Source organism: Oncorhynchus kisutch, linkage group LG2, assembly GCF_002021735.2.
Source record: "Oncorhynchus kisutch isolate 150728-3 linkage group LG2, Okis_V2, whole genome shotgun sequence".
NCBI lineage: Eukaryota > Metazoa > Chordata > Actinopteri > Salmoniformes > Salmonidae > Oncorhynchus > Oncorhynchus kisutch.
The window spans coordinates 24,769,163-24,785,525 of NC_034175.2; the positions used below are offsets into that span (position 1 = coordinate 24,769,163).

At 42.1% G+C, this 16,363-nt stretch overlaps 1 pseudogene; it reads left to right on the forward strand.

The window, feature by feature from the left end:
- The first annotated feature begins 1,409 nt into the window (after nucleotides 1–1,409).
- On the forward strand, nucleotides 1,410–12,845 carry LOC109910375 (enoyl-[acyl-carrier-protein] reductase, mitochondrial-like; annotated as a pseudogene).
- Nucleotides 12,846–16,363: the final 3,518 nt, after the last annotated feature.

Below are 16,363 nucleotides of genomic sequence, written 5' to 3' on the forward strand. Positions count from 1 at the left end.
TTCTAAACTCAGCCAACAAAAAGAAACGTCCCTTTTCAGGATCCTGTCTTTCATAGATATTTTGTAAAAATCCAAATAACTTTACAGATCTTCATTATAAAGGGTTTAAATACTGTTTCCCATGCTTGTTCAATGAACCATAAAAAAAATAATGAACATGCCCCTGGTAACGGTCGTTAAGACACTAACAGCTTACAGACGGTAGGCAATTAAAGTCACAGTTATGAAAACATAGGACACTAAAGAGGCCTTTCTACTGACTTTGAAAAACACAAAAAGAAAGATGCCCAGGGTCCCTGCTCATCAGCGTGAACATGCCTTAGGCATGCTGCAAGGAGGCATGAGGACTGCAGATCTGGCCAGGGCAATAGATTGCAATGTACATACTGTGAGACCCCTAAGACAGGAAGACAAGGAGACAGGACGGACAGCTCGTAGTGGCAGACCACATGTGTAACAACACCTGCACAGGATCGGTACATCCGAACATCACACCTGTGGAACAGGTACAGGATAGCAACAACAACTGACCAAGTTACACCAGGAACGAACAATCCCTCCATCAGTGCTCAGACTGTCCTCAATAGGCTGAGAGAGGCTGGACTGACTGCTTGTAGGCCTGTTGTAAGGCAGGTCCTCACCAGACATCACTGGCAACAACGTCGCCTATGGGCACAAACCTACCATCGCTGGACCAGACAGGACTGGCAAAAAGTGCTCTTCACTGATGAGTCGCGGTTTTTGTCTCACCAGGGGTGACAGTCAGATTTGCATTTATCGTCAAAGGAATGAGCGTTACACCAAGGCCTGTACTCTGGAGCAGGATTGATTTGGAGGTGGAGGGTCCGCCATGGCCTGGGGCGGTGTGTCACAGCATCATCGGACTGAGCTTGTTGTCATTGCAGGCAATCTCAACGCTGTACGCTACAGGGAAGACATCCTCCTCGCTCACATGGTACCCTTCCTGTAGGCTCATCCTAACATGACCCTCCAGCATGACAATGCCACCAGCCATACTGCTCATTCTGTGTGTGATTTCCTGCAAGACAGGAATGTCAGTGTTCTCTATCCCATTGAGCACGTCTGGGACCTGTTGGATCGGAGGGTGAGGGCTAGGGCCATTCCCCCCAGAAATGTCAGGTAACTTTCAGGTGCCTTGTTGGAAGAGTGGGGTAACATCTCACAGCAAGAACGGGCAAATCTGGTGCAGTCCATGAGGAGGAGATGCACTGCAGTACTTAATTCAGCTGGTGGCCACACCAGATACTGACTGTTACTTTTGATTTTGACCTCCCCCTTTGTTCAGGCACACATTATTCAATTTCTGTTAGTCACATGTCTGTGGAACTTGTTCAGTTTATGTCTCAGTTGTTGAATCATGTTCATACAAATATTTACACAAGTTTGCTGAAAATAAACGCAGTTAACAGTGAGAGGACGTTTCTTTTTTTGCTGAGTTTAGCAAAGAAAAATCATATAGAATTGGAAAACCAGACATAGCAATGATTTGCTTTCCTCCATCTTTTTTGTTGTGCTTGCTCAGAACTAATGACAGGCTGAACTGTGTTTCATGAGCAATCTTCTGCTACTCACCCACTTGGTTAACTAACCGCAGTGGTGGCAACGTGAAATTTGCATAAAGTACAGCAGGTCACCGCTCTTGCGCATTGCTCTGCGTGCTCCTTTAGGAAATGAATGGGGGGGCGGAACTTTCTCTGGCGAATTCGGAAGTGGTGGAACGCCTACTTGACTCTGACATGCCAAGGGTTAATCCAAGATGGCCAGGGTTTATGCTTTTTATGATTTAAAATGAAGGTGTCAAGTATCGCATGGTTATTATGTAAAATAACCGAGGTGATGAGGCATACAGTATGTAGAACCTTCACCAGTGGATCCACCACGCAACAACAACAGCTATCAAGCGCAAGGGGTAGAATTTGTAAGTATTCAACTGAATCTTCAATCAATGGTTGTATGGCCCTATTGTACAGAAACCACGGGGAGCCTTCTCAAGTTGTTCAGTAAGAATGTTAGCTATGTTAAAATATTGAGTACTATGTACCATTGAGTCTGGATGTAAATGCAATGCTGCCGTGACGTACTGTCATAGTTACAGATGTATCGGAAGAGAGAATCCAGAAGACTTCAAATGTGTCTTGTGTGTTTTACAGGTTGGAGAGCATGGAGCTCTGTTGGTGCTAAGAGTGTCCTTGTAAAGTTGTTGGCAGCCCCCATCAATCCTTCTCACATAAACATGATCCAAGGTAAAAAAAAAAAAGGAAAGAAAAAAACAACACACACTGGTGACACACACAATTACATTTATTGTTTAGTTCCTGTCATGAATGAACTGGATCGAGATCAAATCGATCCTAACCATAGTTATTTTATATCCAAAGCCAATGTCCGTATTTGGTCCTGCAGGTACCTATGCCATCCTACCTGACCTTCCAGCAGTAGGAGGAAACGAGGGAGTGGCCCAGGTGATCCCAAGAGATGCTGGTTTAGGTGCGTTAATACTTTAATGCTCACGAGATACTACTGAGCTGAAATATCTGTCTAGGTTTACATTCAAGCCCTTTCAACGGCCCTTGATGCCTTAGAAACCAGGGGCATCATTTATAAACCGTGCAAATCTACTAAATATACCCCAAATGTCACGTTCTGACCTTTATTTCCTTTGTTTTGTCGTTATTTAGTATGGTCAGGGCGTGATTTGGGGTGGGCAGTCTATGTTTGTTTTCTATGATTTTGGGATTTCTATGTTTTGGCCGAGTATGGTTCTCAATCAGAGGCAGGTGTCATTAGTTGTCTCTGATTGAGAATCATATTTAGGTAGCCTGTGTTTCACCGTTTGTTGGGGGTGTTTGTTTCCGTGTCTGTGTTTTTCACCACAGTACTGTTTCGGTTTTTGTCATTTCACGTATTCGTTTATTGTTTTTGTATTTCCTAGTGTTCAGTGTTTTTGTTATTAAACACGATATGGACACTTACCATGCCGCATATTGGTCCTCCGATCCTTCTCGCCTCTCCTCTTCAGACGAAGAGGAGAAAAACCATTACACCAAAGCCAGCTTTCATGCAAAAGTTGTCATTTATAAAACCTGAACTTGACGTGAAAATTTGCTCACCTCCCCCCAAACTTTAGACCATGCCTACGGACAGTTTATAGCGGTTGAAGTATTGCGTTGCAATTTTGTTCAAATGGGGGATATTTATTTATTTGACCTTTATTTAACCAGGCAAGTCAGTTAAGAACAAATTCTTATTTTCAATGACGGCCTAGGAACAGTGGGTTAACTGCCTGTTCAGGGGCAGAGCGACAGATCTGTACCTTGTCAGCTCGGGAGTTTGAACTTGCAACCTTTCGGTTTCTAGTCCAACAGGCTTATTTATAACAATAAACAGGTTAATAACAATATGCAATCATTTGCCGTTAGTGAGAAGAGAGAAAATACATTTGATTTCATTGTATTTTAAAATATGTAGAAATAGGCATCTATTTCCTAGACTATTATTTATTTAATTTCCATGATCATTTCATAATAAATTCCTCACCTTTTCTGTGATGGTTTTATAATTACGAGGTAGCATAGGCATAAATAGTTAGCCTAGGCCTACAACAAGGATAACATTCATCCTATCTCTCATTTAATTGGACCCACTTCACAGTAGTAAAATAGACAAGCTAATTTAAGTATTTTGCTCTATGCCATCCGATCGGGAACACAGTTTATTAACAGTGGAACAGACAGTTGTAGGTTACATCTGTAGCTTACTTCTGAATACTTTAATTTCACATTTCTTGAGTAGACAATATTGCATTCATACACATAATCCATTTTTCATCACCATCAATAAATTCTTCACCTTTTCTGGTCATGATGGGTTCATATTCTCGTAGTAGCCATAGCCTACACAAATTATCATGCACATCTCTCATTTAATTGGGCCTATTAGATAGGCTATTATTTCAAGTATTTTGCTCTATGTATCAGAAAGGAAGCTGGTTTATAACATACAGTAGAATTGAACAGGTGAACAGAGAGTTGATCTTTTGCATTGATGTGTGTATGGCTACCACCATGAGTAGATCATGTTTCAGAATTCGAGAATGAGAAAATCCAAAACATTGGTCCCTATTAAATTCAGACGGTCTGTTACAGGTCCATAGCAATTTGCAATTGTTGTTGTCTTTCATAAACCTTTTGTCTGTCAGATAGCCTAGGCCTACAGTAAATGTCACTGCAAAAGTTTAACATTCTGGCATCACCTTCGAAGACATTTGATCAAGTTTGCTATTGCTATTTCCTTTAGGAAAATGCATCGGCCTAATTCGAATACTTACAAAGTGTACAGCAAATAAGGGAATTATTGTCACCATAAAAGCTGAATGAAGGGCGTTTTTCACAGTTTCAGGGCGGGTCTGATTTATAACGGAAACATGCGAAAATGGCGTGCGCCAAGTTTATAAATCTCAATATTTTGTATGTGTGCAGTCTTTACAGAAATGGCGCACGCAGATATTTAGTGTGAATTTTACGCAACGGTTATAAATGATGCCATACGTACGCATGTTTCTCGTTATAAATCAGACCTGTCGTGAAACTGTGCACGCGTGAACAAGCATTATAACTCGGCCTGAAGAATTCCCATCATTCACCTTTTATGGGCACACTAACGCCTTTATTTGCTGTTTGGAAGTATTGGAATTAGGTAAAGATAGTATCTCAAGGAAATAGCAACGGTGAACTTGATCAAATGTCTTTGGAGGTGTTGGCAGAATGTTTTATTTTGCAGTGCCATTTGCGGTATCTGACCTTTTGCGGTATCTGACCTTTTCTGAAAGACAAAAACAATTGTAATTTGTTGTAGACCTTTTTCCCGAACCTAAATATGCTGCACTGCCCATTCTACTGTATGTTATCAACTGCGCACCCTGTCAGATGCATGGAGAAAAAAACTTGACATTATAATAGCCTAACTAATAGTCACAATTAAATGAGAGATGTGCTGGGTAATTTGGTGTATGGATACTACAGGAAATATAAACTCATCATGCCCAGAAAAGGTGAGGAATTTATTCTGAAAATGTTATGATATACATATCATGACCAAAAGTATTAGGACACCTGCTCTTCGAACATCTCATTCAAAAATGATGGGCATTAAAATGGAGTTGGTCCCCCCTTTTCTGCTATAACAGCATCCACATTGCTGCAGGGACTTACTTCCATTCAGCCACAATAGCATTTGTGAGGTTGGGCACTGATGATAGGCAATTAGGCCTGGCTCAACTCCATTTAACACCTTTCATCCCAAAGGTGTTCAATGGTGCCGTTGTTGCTCCTAGACGTTTCCACTTCACAATAACAGCACTTACAGTTGACAAGGGCAGCTCTAGCAGGGCAGAAATTTGGCGAGCTGACTTGTTGGAAAGGTGACATCCTATGACGGTGCCACGTTGAAAGTGACTGAGCTCTTCAGTAAGGCCCTTCTACTACCAATATATTTATATGGCGATTGCATGGCTGTGTGCTAGATTTTATACACCTGTCAGCAACCGGTGTCGCTGAAATGGCCGAATCCACTAATTTAAAGGGGTGTCCACATACTTTTGTATATAGGGTGTATGATTTATGTTATATGAAATTGTCTCCTCAATACATTTCACATTACAGTTCAAAGGCTAGCCTACAAACGCCTTTCGAAAAGGTGAACCGTCTGTTCTACCATTACAATCTGAAGCTCAGTTTATCGTACTATTTACTACTGTGAAGTGTGTCCAGTTAAATGATGGGACAAATGGTCATCTATCCTAACTTGTTGTAGGCCTATAGGCTATTCTGCGAGTAGCCTATGAAACCATCACAGTCAGAAAATGTGAGGAATTTATTCTGCACTGATCATGAAAATTAAATAATAGGATACACAGTATAAGCCTATTTCTAATTATTTTAGCATGCAAAGATATAAATTGGGTTTACGCTCTTCTCACTAACCGCAAATGATTGCATCTTGTTACTATATTTCGCCACCTGTTTTTTTGTTACGAATAAGAGTGTCATCATAATACGCATTTGCACAAGGCTACTACGAGGCTACTCATGCCTTCTTGCAATGCAATACTTCAACCACTAGAAGTATCCATGGTCTAAAGTTTGCAGGAGGATAGGTACATTCTTGCGTGAAGTCCAGTTTTTATAAATGCCAACTTTTACATGAACTGGCATACTTATGTTTTGGGACATATTTTGTGCCCACACAATGTTTATAAATTAGGCCCCAGGGCCTTATTCATTAGGGTGGGGTACAGAGTATTCAAACGTTTTGCAACGGAAAACAAAAACAAGTACTTGGACAAGTTTAGGTGGTCCCTCCCTGTTTTAGTCCTTTTTCTTCTATTTGGTGCCTAATGAATACGACCCCGTCCTTTTCTCCCTCTCTCTGAGCAGGGACGTGGAGGACAGCAGCGGTTATAGCTGAAGACGATGTGATCTCACTGCCCAATGACATCCCCCTGTTCTCTGCAGCCACACTGGGTGTTAACCCCTGCACTGCCTTTAGGATGCTCTCTGACTTTGAGGAGCTGAAACCAGGTGTGCTAAGTTCACCATTTCAACATGTAGATAGTAAGCTAGCTGTTACCCATTTTTGCCCATTGTACCCTTATCCAATACCCTTTTCACACTACTGCGTCTAAGCCAAGCAGTGCTATATGATTCTGGCCTTGTTATACATCCACTTAAGTTGCTGAAAAGTGTTAGGTTCTGATTTTCAGAGTAAAAACTCAACAGACACTATGAAAGCTTCCCAGCGGGTCAATACAGTTGCAATAGACAAAAACCTTTTCACACAAGCACTGATATTTAACCCTTCCTCCGAGTCTCCTACATATCTGTACAAACATTGTGTATTTCCTGCCTACACTGTGATACGGGCCATAAACTTTTATTTCTCCCTTAACGCAGGCTGACCTGATCTCAACCCCCCCCCCCCCCCCCTTCATAACTAATCCATGGCTCTCTCCCCTTATCAATGCCTGCCACATGTGATCACTTTAACTACCCTCAGTACATTCCAAGCTTAATTGCCCCCACCATATACTTTCCTCCTTCAGTATTGCACTGCTCTTTGTATGTGAGTTCATTCCAGGTGACACAGTGATCCAGAATGCAGCCAACAGATGTGTGGATCAGGCTGTCATATGAGATTGCTGCTGCAAGGGAGATCCAAACCATCAACGTGGTCAGAGACAGGTAAATCCAAACGGCCAGTTCGTATTCATTAGGGCATGGCAACTGAAAATATTTTGCAACAGAAAACAAAAATGAGTTTTTCTTCTGGGTCAAGTCCAGGTAGTCCCTCGACTCCCTCCCCGTTTCAGTCTGATTTCTTTGGTGCCAAGTGAATAGAACCAATGCATACTGCACTAATCTACATTTCTAAAAGAGAACATCTGAATTAGTGACCGATTAAGAATGTGACCTTTCAGCAGCTGAAGGAGGGGGGGAATCCAGCCCTCATGATAACACTGGGTTATCAGCTGGGAAACTGATATAATGAAAACAGCACTGAGTCTTGTTCTATAACCGGGTTGTTGTAAGTAACCCACTGTCATAATATTGCCCATTACCCTAATAAAGTGATGTCTATGTGTGAGAGAGACTGCTATAGAAACTTCCTTTTGAGAGCAGTGATTATTTTAAGCAAGGTTGCGTATTCAAGAAGGCCCGTGTTGAAGAACGGCATGTACTTGTGTGTCCCTTTTCACAGGCCAGACCTCACACAGCTTATTGACAGGCTGAAGGCCATGGGCGCCAGTCACGTGATCAAAGAGGAGACCCTGAGGCAGCATTGATATCTGATCAAGTAAATAGTCCCCACCCCCACTCTTTCAGAGTTGGAGGGTCGATGGTGACGTATGGAGGGATGACCAAGCAGCCAATCACTGTTCCTGTGGTAAGACTGCTACTTCCTGTAATACTACCCTTTTCTACCACGTTCCTCTAGGAACTATTTCAACAGACCGTTTTCTCTCTCCCTCTCACAGACATGGTGATATCTTTAAATGTGAATACCTATGGAAACCACTTGTGTGTTGTACGTACTTACAAAAAATATATTGTCTGTCCTCTTCCCAGAGCGCCCTGATCTTCAAAAATGTGCAAGGGTTCTGGGTCACCCAGTGGAAGATAACCCACTCTCGGGGTGAGCCAGGAGTATTTAGATACAATACACACACTAAATATGTAGGAGTCTGGAGAGACAGGTCTTTGCTCTGCATTCTTCACATTCCATTATGGTGGGTCCAAGCTATGAGTGAGACACATGATACTTTTAATTTTGTCCCTCTGAATGTCCAGTATCAAACATTACTTTCAATAGCCTGCCGGTATGATGCTTTATAACCTGTTATATAGAAGAGTTTCTATAATGTCTTTTATAATATGGCTTTTAATAAACTCAGCAAAAAAGAAACGTCCCGTTTTCAGGACCCTGTCTTTCAAAGACAATTCCTACAAATCCAAATAACTTCACAGATTCATTGTAAAGGGTTTAAACACTGTTTACCATGTTTGTTTAATGAACAAAAAACAATCAATTAACATGCACCTGTGGAACGGTCGTTAAGACACTAACAACTTACAGACGGTAGGCAATTAAGGTCACAGTTATAAAAACTTAAGACACTGAAGAGGCCTTTCTACTGCATCTGAAAAACACCAAAAAGAATGATGCCCAGGGTTCCTGCTCATCTACGTGAACGTGCCTTTGGCATGCTGCAAGGAGGCATGAGGACTGCAGACGTGGCCATTGCAATAAATTGTAATGTTCGTACTGTGAGACGCCTAAGACAGGACGGACAGCTGATCGTCCTCACAGTGGCAGACCATGGCACAATACCTGCACAGGATCGGTACATCCGAACATTATACATGTGGGACAGGTACAGGATGCAACATCAACTGCCCGAGTTACACCAGGAATGCACAATCCCTCCATCAGTGCTCAGACTGTCCGCAAATAGCTTGGACATGCTGGACTGAGAGAGGCTGGACCCTCCAGCATGACAATGCGACCAGCCATACTGCTCATACTGTGCATGATTTCCTGCAAGACAGGAATGTCAGTGTTCTGCCATGGCCAGCAAGTAGCCCGGATCTCAATCCTACTGAGCATGTCTGGGACCTGTTGGATCGGCGGGTGAGGGCTAGGGCCATTCCCCCCAGAAATGTCCAGGAACTTGCAGGTGCCTTGGTGGAAGAGTGAGGTAACATCTCACAGCAAGAACTGGCAAATCTGGTGCAGTCCATGAGGAGTAGATGCACTGCAGTACTTAATGCAGCTGGTGGCCACACCAGATACTCACTGTTACTTTTGATTTTGACCCACCCCTCCCTTTGTTCAGGGACACATTATTCCATTTCTGTTAGTCACATGTCTGTGGAACTTGTTCAGTTTATGTCTCAGTTGTTGAATCTTGTCTTTTTTTCTGAGTTTATGTTATGTCTCTATGTATCTTTCTGTCTCTCCAGATGAGGGGTTCTTACAGGGACTGCTGGATGAGCTCTGCTTCCTGATCCGCCAGGGAAAACTGACCGCACCTGCCTGTTCCGAGGTAGGCCTCCAAGACTTCCGGCAAGCACTGGACACTGCCATGCAGCCGTTCACCTCAGCCAAACAGGTCCTGGTCGTGTGACCCCTCTTTTGACCAGCCCCAGCTGTTCTCAGGGTCATGTTCATTAGGCACCAAACGGAAGAAAATGGACTGAAACAGGAAGGGACTACCTGGTCTAATAAGAAACAGTCTTTTGCACTGGGTGCCCAAATGAATACGACCCTGCATACAAAACGAAGTCCCGGCACGTTCAACGGTTGCAAGCACACATATTTTCCGTAGAGGCTCAAAGTCCACTATACAGCTCCAAAATGACTGGCACCCCCGACTGGCAATGCACAAACAATACTATAAACAATATAATTATAGAGAGAAACTCAAAATACCAACATGTGAGAAATACTGTACTTTATTAATGTTTCAATGGAACCAACCAAAATCATACAATTATTTAAAACAAAATAAATTGAACCAAAATCAAGGTTTCATAATTATTGGCACTCCTCATTTAGTACTTAGTGCAACCACCTCTGGCAAGGATAACAGCATGGAGTCTTTTCCTGTAATGTTTGACAAGGTTAAGGAACACATTTGGAGGGATTTTGGAACATTCCTCTATGCAGATCCTTTCAAGATCCTTCACATTCTTGGGTTTGTCAACTGCCCTCTTCCACTCAGCCCACAGGTTTTCGTTTGGATTGAGGTCCGGCAACTGAGATGGCCATGGCAGAACATCGATTTTGTTGTCATAGAACCCTTTCTGTGTGAATCTTAAGGTATGTTTCGGGCCATTGTCTTGTTGGAAAGTCCACCTACGGCCAAGTCCCAGCCTTCTGGCAGAGGCAACCAGATTGTCAGCCAAAATTACCTGATACTTGGTGGAATTCATTATGCCATCAATCTTAACCAGTGCCCCTGGACCTCTGGAATTAAAACAGCCCCAAAACATCACTAATCCACCACCATATTTCACCGTGGGTATGAGGTGCCTCTCCTTGTATGCATCTCTGTTTCGACGCTAAACATGCCGATGCTGTATCTGACCAAAACTTTTGATTTTGGTCTCATCTGACCAGAGCACCTTCTTCCAGTCATAATGTAAATTATGGTTGGCAAACTCCAAGCACTTGTGTCTGTGTCTTGTGGTCAGAAAGGGCTTTCTTCTGGCAACCCTTCCAAAGAGCCTGTGGTTGTGGAGGAGCCGTTTAATGGTGATTTTTGAAACCTGGTGACCACAAGACGCCACCAAGGCCTGCAATTCTTTCACAGTGATTCTTGGGGATTTTGTTGCTTCTCTCACCATCCTCCTCCCTATCCTGGGGGGCAAAATGCATTTGCGTTTTGAGGTTTTCAACTATTCCATATCTTTTGCATTTTTTAATAATTGCCCTGACAGTGCTCAGTGGTATATTCAATCGTTTGTGGATCTTCTTGTAGCCATTACCAGATTTATGAAGGTCTACGACCATCTGTCTCTTTTGAACTGCCAGTTCTTTTGTTTTCTTCATGGTGTTGGATGACAGTGGGATATTGCATGTGTGTTACCTCATTTTTATACCCTAGTGAAACAGGAAGTGATGGATATGCTCAATATAGTTCCTTAAGGCTTAGATAAACTTAAATAAGTGGAATTTAATTTGTGGTTTATTATTGGTAGATGTTAATTACAATAATCTTTAAGGGTGCCATTAATTGTGAAACCTTGATTTGGAGGACATTGATTTTTAATTAATACATTATTTTGGTTGTTTCCATTGAAACAAAGTATTATATTATTCACATGTTGGTATTTTGAGTTTCTCTACAATTCTATTGTTTATATTTGTTTAAGCGTTATTTGTGCATTGCCAGTCAGTGGTGCCATTAATTTTGGAGCCCACTGTATATGTTATTAGCACCACTTTAAGTAATCTTTCCTGACAACAGTTCATGGAAAAAAATTCAGAATGGTCATGGATTCCTTGACAACATTATGTATTGTCTACATGTTTATTTCTCCTGCATGGTAACATTGTTATATCCTGGTCCCAGATCGGTTTGTGCTGTCTTGGCAACTCCTATGGTTATTACTATGCAAGACGGCACAAATAGATCTGGGACCAGGCTAACGTGGTTATGCAACAGATGGTGTTCTGGTAAAACACTAATAAACATTTGGGAAAGATGAAGCTATTTTATAGAGTTCCCAATACTTGTTGTATGGACACGAGCAAATATTATCATGACGCGTATTAGACGTTTATTACTTTAAAAACAATACTGCAGGGTCCTACTAGAGCTGTTACACTGACCATGTTACCACCACCGGCAGTCACGAGTCATGACTGCAGTCAAGTTCCACGTGAACAAATTCCAGACGATTCCGCAGGTGAAGAAGCCGGAAGTGGAGGTCCTGGGCTGACGTGGTTACGAGTGGTAAGCGGTCGGCCGGTTGGACCTACTGCCAAATTCTCTTAAATGATATTGGAGGTGGCTTATTGTAGAGACATTAACGTGACTTTTTCAGGCAATAGCTCCAGTGGACATTCCTGCAGTCAGCATGCCAATTGCACACTCCCTCAACACTTGAGACATCTTTGGCATTGTGTTGTGTGACAACTGCACATTTTAGAGTGGCCTTACATTGTCCCCAGCACAAGGTGTACCTGTGTAATGATCATGCTGTTTAATCAGATTATTGATATGCCACATCTGTCAGGTGGATGGATTATCTTGGCACATGGAACATTTCTGGGATCTTTCATTTCAGCAAATTAATCATGGGACTAACACTTCGCACATTGTGTTTTATATTTTTGTTCCTTGTAAATCAAAACTAATTTAACACATTATTTAGTATATGTAAAGACGACATTAAATGAAGAATAGTCTGATGGGTGACAATATTAGCTTATCACTTGTGAATGATGTATTATCAATTGTGAATGATGCCCAGAATGTGCAGTAAGGCAAGAAACAGCACATGCCTTTTTTTTGCAACTTTTTTTCAAATAATAGTTGCACGCCTCATGTAGCCTAGCCCATAGGCCTATGTGTTTTAACAAGGTTTGTATCACAACTAAAGTGGCCAAATAACTTCTTAATATTAAGCACCTTAATTTGCTTTACAACCGGTGTAGTTGTAAAGCTGGCATACATACGTAGATGGCGTGTGAGTTTCAAGTTTGGGGAAGATCATTTTTACCATTAAAAATGCACCTATACAATAAAGCATTACACACAATCGCATTGATTGACTGCATTTAGGAACATTTGCGCTTATAATGTGAAGAAATAGCCTAATAGTTAGGGTTAGGGTTATCAACATTTTAAGCTAAGCGTTCTAACCTGTTGCATAAGACTCATTGCTTTTAAACGTTTTTTTGATTTGAGGGGTTGCATGAATTTGGGCTCTATTGCATCCTACGACTGTCCCAGAGTAGGCTATGTTTGGAACATTTATTTATTGAGCAAGTAGAATAGGTCCAATAGAATAGGTCAACTTTTGTACTATGGGGAATAGTAGACTGACATGCAGTGCATTCGGGAGGAGTATTCAGACCCCTTGACTTTTTCCACATTTTGTTACGTTACAGCCTTGTTTCCCCTCATCAATTTACACACTACCCCATAATGACAAAGCAAAAAATGGGTTTTTAGAAAAAACAGATGACATTTACATAAATATTCAGACCCTTTCTTTGCTCAGTACTTTGTTGAAGCACCTTTGGCAGCGATTACAGCCTCGATTCCTCTTGGGTATGACGCTAAGCTTGGCACACCTGTATTTGGGGAGTTTATCCCATTTTTCTCTGCAGATCCTCTCAAGCTCTGTTCGGTTGAATGGGGAGTGTTGCTGCACAGCTATTTTCAGGTCTCTCCAGAGATATTCGATCAGGTTCAAGTCCGGGCTCTGGCTGGGCCACTCAAGGACATTCAAAGACTTGTCCCGAAGCCCCTCTTGTGTTGTCTTGGCTGTGTGCTTAGAGTCGTGGTCCTGTTGAAAGGTTAACCTTCGCGCCAGTTTGAGGTCCTGAGTGCTCTGGAGTAGGTTTTCATCAAGGATCTCTCTGTACTTTGCTCTGTTCATTTTTCCCTTGATCCTGACTTAGTCTCCCAGTCCCTACCGCTGAAAACATCCCCACAGCATGATGTTGCCACCACCATGCTTCATCGTAGGGATGGTGGCAGGTTTCCTCCAGACGTGTCACTTGGCATTTAGGCCAAAGAGTTCAATCTTGGTTTCATCAGACCAGAGAATCTTGTTTCTTATGGTCTGAGAGTCTTTAGGTGCCTTTTACTGAGGAGTGGCTTCTGTCTGGCCACTACCATAAAGGTCTGAATGGTGGAGTGCTGCAGAGATGGGAGAACCTTCCAGAAGGACAACCATCTCCACAGAGGAACTCTTGAGCTCTGTCAGAGTTACCATCGGGCTCTTGGTCACCTCCCTGACAAAGGCCCTTCTCCTCTGATTGCTCAGTTTGGCTGGGTGGCCAGCATTAAGAATAGTCTTGGTGGTTCCAAACTTCTTACATTTATGAATGATGGATGCCACTGGGTTTTTGGGGACCTTCATGCTGCAGACATTTTTTTATATCCTTCCACAGATCTGTGCCTCGACACAATCCTGTCTCGGAGCTCTATGGACAATTCCATCGACCTCGTGGCTTTGTTTTTGCTCTGATATGCACTGTCAACTGTGGGACTTTAATATACACAGGTGTGTGCCTTTCCAAATCATGTCAAATCAATTGAATTTACCACAGGTTGACTCCAATCAAGTTGTAGAAACATATTAAGAATGATCATTGGAAACAGGATGCATCTGAGCTCAATTTTGAGTCTCACAGCAAAGGGTCTGAATACTTACAGTACCGGTCAAAAGTTTGGACAGATCTACTCATTCAAGGGTTTTTCTTTATTTTACTATTGGAGGTCAAATAGCACACATGGAATCATGTAGTAACCAAAAAAAGTGTTACATTTGAGATTCTTCAAAGTAGCCACCCTTTGCCTTGAGGACAGCTTCGCACACTATTCTCTCAACCAGCTTCACCTGGAATGGTTTTCAACAGTCTTGAAGGAGATACCACATATGCTGAGCACTTGTTGGCTGCTTTTCCTTCACTCTGCGGTCTAACTCATCCCAAGCCATCTCAATTGGGTTGAGGTCGGGTGATTGTGGAGGCCAGGTCATCTGAAGCCGTACTCCATCACTCTCCTTCTTGGTCAAATAGCCCTTACACAGCCTGGATGTGAGTTGGGCCATTGTCCTGTTTAAAAACAAATTATAGTCCCTCTTAGCGCAAACCAGATGGGATGGCGTATCACTGCAGAATGCTGTGGTAGCCATGCTGGTTAAGTGTAAATAAATCAGTGTCACCAGCAAAGCATTATCACACCGCCACCTCCATGCTTCGCGGTGGGAACCATACCTGTGGATATAATCTGTTCACCTACTCTAGGTTTCAAAAACACGGCAGTTAGAACCAAAAATCTCAAATTTGGACTCATCAGAACAAAGGACAGACTTCCACCGGTCTAATGTTCATTGCTCGTGCTTCTTGGCCTAAGCAAGTCTCTTTTTATTGGTGTCCTTTAGTAATGGTTTCTTAGCAGCAATTCGACCATGAAGGCCTGGTTCACACAGTCTCCTCTGAACAGTTGATGTTGAGATGTGTCGGTTACTTGAACTCTGTAAAGCATTTATTTGGGCTGCAATTTCTGAGGCTGGTAACTCTAATGAACTTATCCTCTGCAGCAGAGATAACTCTGGGTCTTCCTTTCCTGTGGCGGTCCTCATGAGAGCTAGTTTCATCATAGCTCTAGTTTGTTTTTGCAACTGCACTTGAAGAAACATTCAAATTTTCCGGATTGACTGACCTTCACATCTTCAAATAATGATGGACTGTCATTTCTCTTTGCTTATTTGAGCTGTTCTTGCCATAATATGGACTTGGTCTTTTACCAAATAGTGAAATTGTCTGTATACCACCCCTATATTGTCACAACACAATTGATTGGCTCAAACGCATTAAGAAGGAAAGAAATTTCACCAATTAACTTTTAACAAGGCACACCTATTAATTGAAATGCATTCCAGGTGACTACCTCATGAAGCTGGTTGAGAGAATGCAAAGCTGTCATCAAGGCAAAGGGTGGCTACTTCGAAGAATCTAATATAAAATATATTTTGGTTACTACATGATTCCATACAATGTAGAAACTAGTAAAAAATTAAGAAAAACCCTTGAATGCGTAGATGTGTCCAAACTTTTGACTGGTACTGTATGCAAATAAGTTTTTTTTTTTTTTTGCAAAAATGTATAAACCTGTTTTCGCTTTGTCATTATGGGGTATTGTGTGCAGATTGGGCATTTTTTAATAAGGTTTTAACGTAACAATGTGGAAAAAGGGAAGGGGTCTGAGTACTTTCCGAATGCACTATAGGCTAGTGCTGTTTCTGTTTGTTAGACCTACTCATTTTTTTGCCTGACAAATTAGGCTAAATGTGGACAGTTCTTCTAACGTCTTCAATATGCGCCTCGGAATTCAATAAAAGGGACGCATGCAGTTGCATCCCCGATGTGTTTGTCTTCACTTGTAGCCTACTTATTAGCTGAGATGCCTGTGAGAAGGACAAGATCACGTGACAGGCATTGGCTAATAAGATTTTAGATATGAGAGAGCCATGTGAGTGAAAGTGGCTTCGGGGGCACTGCAGCCGGGAGGAGGGAATTATAATTACTATATTCAGCCCAA